Genomic DNA, 5,881 nt, shown 5'->3' with positions numbered 1-5,881 from the left:
CGAGTTTTGTTCTATTTCTCAGTAGATATATTTATATTATATTAAAGGTGAACCATTCCTTTAGGGTAGAACTACAAGGGCATTTCGACATCCGATACTTTCTGTTGCAACGCAGCGCAGGCGTTACATCGGATGTGCCGAATCTAAGGTAAGTAATAGGAATGTCGGACATTTCTGCACCTGCACAGCCAATAGCTCGCTGCCAATCAAAAGTGTTCCTCAAGCTGGTTTATCAGATTAGATTTCCAGAATACAGCATCAATCTGAAACCTTTCTGGTACTCTAACAGGGAGACACATCGATCGAATAGTCCCGACCCGAAAATTCTAGTCGAGTTTTCCCTCTGAAAAAAACTCAAATGTTCAAATAGTTCAAAGGGCCTCTGCCATTGACTTGTAAATGAACTCATCAGGTTTTAGGTGGCAAATATTCAAATTAGAACTGTTTCCATGGTCGAGGTTGTGATAAATCTTGCATTTGAATTGGGGGATTAAAATTTGAATGTGAACATCGAAAATTCGAATTTACTATTCTAAATAAATGTGGCCCTTGATGTAGTGAGCAGCGTATTGGCTTGTGTATGGGTTTACAACAATGATCTTCTTCATCACTATCATAATAGGGCTGGGCTGAAAATCTAAAAATCAACTACATTATGGAGTTGGCTGAATGTGGATGCCTTGAACTTGGCCTTATTTGGCCCACCACTTGGGCTGCTAAATTAAGCAAAGTTCTGAAATCGATAATATAATACATGATTTATGGAAATATAACCATTAATTTAGCTCTCAAAAAGTCTTTATTATAGAATCATTTAAAATACTCAGTCTATGGCCTACCCCATTAACACCGGGGCTTTCTCTACCCTCAAGTGCTAGTTTACTAGAGCACACACTATCCCTCAGCTTTTATTATGTAATATTTCAAAATTACTCACTTCTAAGCCTCGTTTAATCGGGTATCTGTTCTGATTAAAAGCAAAAACACAAAGAATTGCACTCTAAAAATGTACTGCTAAAACACCATAAAAAGTATTTAGTAGCTGTAGCCGAATGCTGGCGAAGTTTCGCTAGCGTTAATTCATCAACGTGAGCATTTCATTGCGAACTATCGCTAACGTTCATTTCTGCCTAGCCAAACTTCGTTAGTACTCTTACGCTTAGGTTAATTTGAATAGGACGGGTACATATAGGTCGTATACACGTCTTTATTAGCGATGTTGGTGCAAATGCTTGAAGTGGCCACTTATTACAAATGTCCAAGGAAGCAAAAGAAATTCTCTAGACATGAGCCCACCCTAAAACAAACGTGGCATGCCCCTCAAATTGTTTAAAAAAAATATTAACACAAAAATCTTAAATAGTTAGAACTTTTGAAGGCAATCCCACTTTAAAATATGAAAAACCGCATTTTTTAGAACTTTTAGGACTCTTCAGCCTACAGGATATGATGTCACTAACATAAGACTGAGGAGGATGTAGCTTCATCTTATCAGTTCGCCAGGTCTAAGGTGGCGAAGGAAACTCTGGCAAAAGCGGCAAAGTTTTGTAAAATTTGCACATTAGTGAATTTGCAGAGTAACGATTGTTTGTCTGAGTGAAAACTCGCCTGGCAATAGGGTGCAAAACTATGCTAGTGACAGTCTCTTTAGCTAGCGAATTGTCATCTACCATGTTAGTAAATTGGCGATGTCCCTGTGGATGGAATTTCTGGCGATTTTTTACTGCATCCATTCTAACACATTGGCTCAGTGTACAGACACAAATGAGGCCCAGTAACTCCGTGATGATGTTTGGTCAGTTAGCAATTTGGGTGCATTCCTTTTCTGCACTGCACACCAATAAACATTCCAGGCAAATCGCAGACTTTCCTGGTAGAGCCAGGGTCTAACTAAAGCCTGAAATGTATCAAATGTTCAGTAAGTTTCTCTGCTATAGTGTTTAGTGATGTGCGGAACAGGTAAAGCCAGACCCGCACCCGGCCTCCCTCCCCCAGCCCAACTTCCGGGTTCCTTTTATAGACCCGCACTGATGATGTCACAAAAGGGGCAGGGCAAGCAGACGAACGGCTATAAAAGTTGGCAGTGTAAGGTGGCCTGCCACCTGCAAATGGGGGTGTGAGGCCGGCCCCAACCTGGCCCGCACATACTAATAGCGTTCACCAAAACTTAGGGACAGGGTCTGATGCTTTTGCAGCTGAGCAGTGTTCCCTATTGGACATAATGGATCACCTTTATAACTTGGCCTACTGTCAAGCAGGCCCGGACTGGCAATCTGTGGGTTCTGGCATATGCCAGAGGGGATGATATAAGGTCCCATAGAAAGTCAGTATTTAGTGGGCTGGTGGGGGCTGTTTGGGACTCTATGTGGGCTAATTGGGCCTCTGTGTACCTGAAATGCCAGTGCCCATTTTAATTCTCAGTCCAGACCTGCTGCCAAGCCATTCTGTGCCTCCAAGAGGACAAGAAAGAGGCAACACAAGTGTATAGTTATGGGCCAACAAATGGTTAATGATTGCAATAAATATTTATTTTATGGACAATTTACATTTTTTTAAGAAATGTGCATTACAGCTTGTTGTGAACATTAAAAAAGTCTCCAAAACAGTTTTCCGAAGATTACCAATGAGAATAAGGTGGCTGGCGTAAACTCCGCTGGACAGAATCTGCACCGAGGGGTAAGTAAAGAGTAAAGCTGACCATAGACGCAAAGACCTGATCGTACGAATCGAGGATTCGCATGATTTTCAGACCGTGTGTGGAGTCCCGACATTTTTCGTCCGGCGGAGATCCGTCATTTGGTCGATCGGACAGGTTAAAAGATTTCTGTCGGCTGCGGGTAATATCTCTGCATGTATTGCCGATCGTACGATTTTCAGTGGGAGACTGTCACTAGCTTTGTCAGACATAACTTTCGTACGATTGCTGTCAGGGGCAGAACATCGGCTGATCTGTTCTTTTACTACTTTATTTGATCTGAAAGGTTAGTGGCAGGTCGGGAGATAGGGAAGTCCGATCGTTCGAGGATTCGCAGGTACAAACTTCATATATCCGACTGCATGCTGCGCCTTCATCCGACAGTCATATCGTGTGCAGTTTGTACCTGCGACTCCTCGATCAGTTCCATTATATTATGCACATCCATCACGTAGCATCACCGTGTGACGAATCTGGCTTCATCACGCAGTGGCCTTTCTGTAATTCTGAGCTTTCTGGATAACAGGTTTCCAGATAACGGATCCCATACCTGTACATGAAGCTTGTAGCATGGCATCTCTATCTATAACAGTCACACGTCCTTATTTCATAACCTATAAGCATATTATTAACATATAATAAGTATATTATTAACCTATGTAATTAGCCATTCATTTTACCCACAGCAGCCAATTAGGAATGAGCTTTGGTTGGTTTAATGCAGATGTCTGGCTGTTAGCTTGTGGTCCCTTACATCTATATTAGCAAGTGAGCATGAACGACTCGTGTGACTTATGTGTTGCCTTACCTGTTGGACACCAATGTGAGTAGACAAAGTTTGTTTTACTTATGAAAAATAGGAAACAGAAACAGGAAAATTGCTCAGCAATACAATTCTACACAAGGTGTATGTAAAATCCTTACTATAAGGCACTGCAGCCTGTGACTCTCCAGCTTTTAATCCTCTGCCATGGTCACTAGTCCCAAACACAAAAGGCTTAGCTGTCGAGAGTTCTAGTTCAGTAACAAAATAGGGATTTTCTAGTAGACTTAAAGGGCATGTAAAGTCTAAAATAGATTAAGGCTAGAAATGCTGTATTTTGTATACTAAATATAAACATGAACTTACTGCACCACAAGCCTAATCAAACAAATAATTTATGCTTTCAAAGTTGGCTACAGGGGGTCACCATCTTGTAACTTTGTTAAACATTTTTGCAAGACTAGAGCTGGCCAGATATTTTTAAAAGATCCGATCCTCACCGATTTTCTCGGAACGATCGTACGAATTGACCATCAACTAAAAAGACCAATTTGCCAGGAAAACAAAGGGGAGCTGCCTGCTTGGCCCTGCAAACATAGATAGATTGCACTGGGACCGACAAAGATTTTTTGACCTGGCCGGTCAATTTCCTGACAGATGTCGGGCAAAAAATCGTAAGATGTACGATCGTTCGAATCCCACTAACCGCACGATAATTTCGAAGGATTGGTCGGACTTCCCTAAAATTGGTCGTTCGGCAAGAAGAATCGTCGTGTCCATGGGAAGCTTAAGATGTGCACATGCTCAGTGTGGTCTGGGCTGCTTAGGGATCATCATAAACAAAGCTGCTTGAGTTCTGCATGGCTGGAAAGTAAGGCGGGGGCTCCCCCTGCTGTTCATAAGTATGATTGTTTCCCTGCTCAGCAGTTAGGGACCATCTGACAATTCCTATCCACAGCAGTAAATGAAGGGAGAATTCTACTGCATACAGTCAAGTTTCTTATAAAAACGGTACACATTTTTTAATTAAAGTATATTGGAGATAGGTTTCTTTTTCATTAAAGAAATTAAAAATTGGATTTTATTTTTTTGCCTTTACATGCCCTTTAAGTGAAGATTTAAATTATGGAAATCCCCAGAGCCCAACCATTCTGGATAACAGGTCCCATACCTGAGATCTGAACTGTGGAGTTCTCCTCTGGCAGGCTGTGGTCAAAATGTCTGTTCACCCTTAAATAAAGATGCCCCCTAGAGAGACAGTTTGCAGATTCAGGATTCAGCAATACAATATAGGAAATGGACAATGCATTGCACTGACCCCAAACCATTACAGGGAAGATAACTGAACTGAGTCCTGCATTAACGCACAATCCAAAATAGATAGTAGCACTCCCATATCACAATAAAACCGCCTTTATTTCAAAATTACATCTGGCACAGTAACGTTTCAGACCACCTGGTCCTTTTTCAAGCTGACAAAGTATAAAACTGCAAAACGGAACTTCCTTGAATACCCACTAGTGATTGTGACATACAATGTATCAAAATGCTTTGTTTAAAACTTTGTAACAACACTTTGTAACAAAATATGTATCACTTACATCATCTGATACAATATTAAAGTGCACTTATTTGTAACATAGAAGCTAACTTAGCTTTTGCTGCTTCATTAGTACAGTCTCTGGTAGTCACTAGAAGATAAGCAAAGTATATATCATATTAAAATGAATCTAAAAGATTAAAAATGCCTTATTTATAACAGAGGATATAATTCATATTCCTTATTAAGACCTCCAGGCATAAGGGTTCCAAGCTTTCTAATCCAATTTGCGTCACATTTTAGTAGTTGTTTACCCCTATCACCTCCTCTCCTGGGCCTGGGAATTTGTTGTAGGATTTGAAACCGCAACTGGGTGCCCCACATATATAACGTTTTAAACAAAGCATTTTGATACATTGTACAGGTCACATCCACTAGAGGGCATTGTTAAAGTGGGTATTTAAGGAAGTGACCTTTTGCAATTTTATTATTTGTCAGCTTGAAAAAAGACCAGGCGGTCTGAAACGTTGCTGTGCCAGATGTAATTCTGAAATAAAAAGTCAGAACTGGCAGTTACACACAGAAACAAGGCGCTAACAAATAGGCAGATAAAGCCTGTGTATTAAGGGTATTCATCAGGGGCGTAACTACAGAGGAAGCAGACCCTGCGGCTGCAGGGGGGCCTAGGAGGTATAGGGGCCCCAGGAGGCCCTAATTCAAAAGCAATTTCAATAAATATTGGTAATACATGTCAACCTCTAGACATTTTGGGGACCTGAAAAATAATTTGCTGTGGGGCCCCGTCATATCTAGTTACGCCACTGGTATTCATATCTTCATAAAGATGGTTGCCAGCTGGAAAGTAGGAAGCCATACATGTAGA

The sequence above is a fragment of the Xenopus laevis genome, chromosome 1L, assembly GCF_017654675.1.
Source record: "Xenopus laevis strain J_2021 chromosome 1L, Xenopus_laevis_v10.1, whole genome shotgun sequence".
In the NCBI taxonomy this organism is placed as follows: domain Eukaryota; kingdom Metazoa; phylum Chordata; class Amphibia; order Anura; family Pipidae; genus Xenopus; species Xenopus laevis.
The sequence above is the reverse complement of the archived record's forward strand: the minus strand, read 5'-3'. Positions refer to the sequence as shown.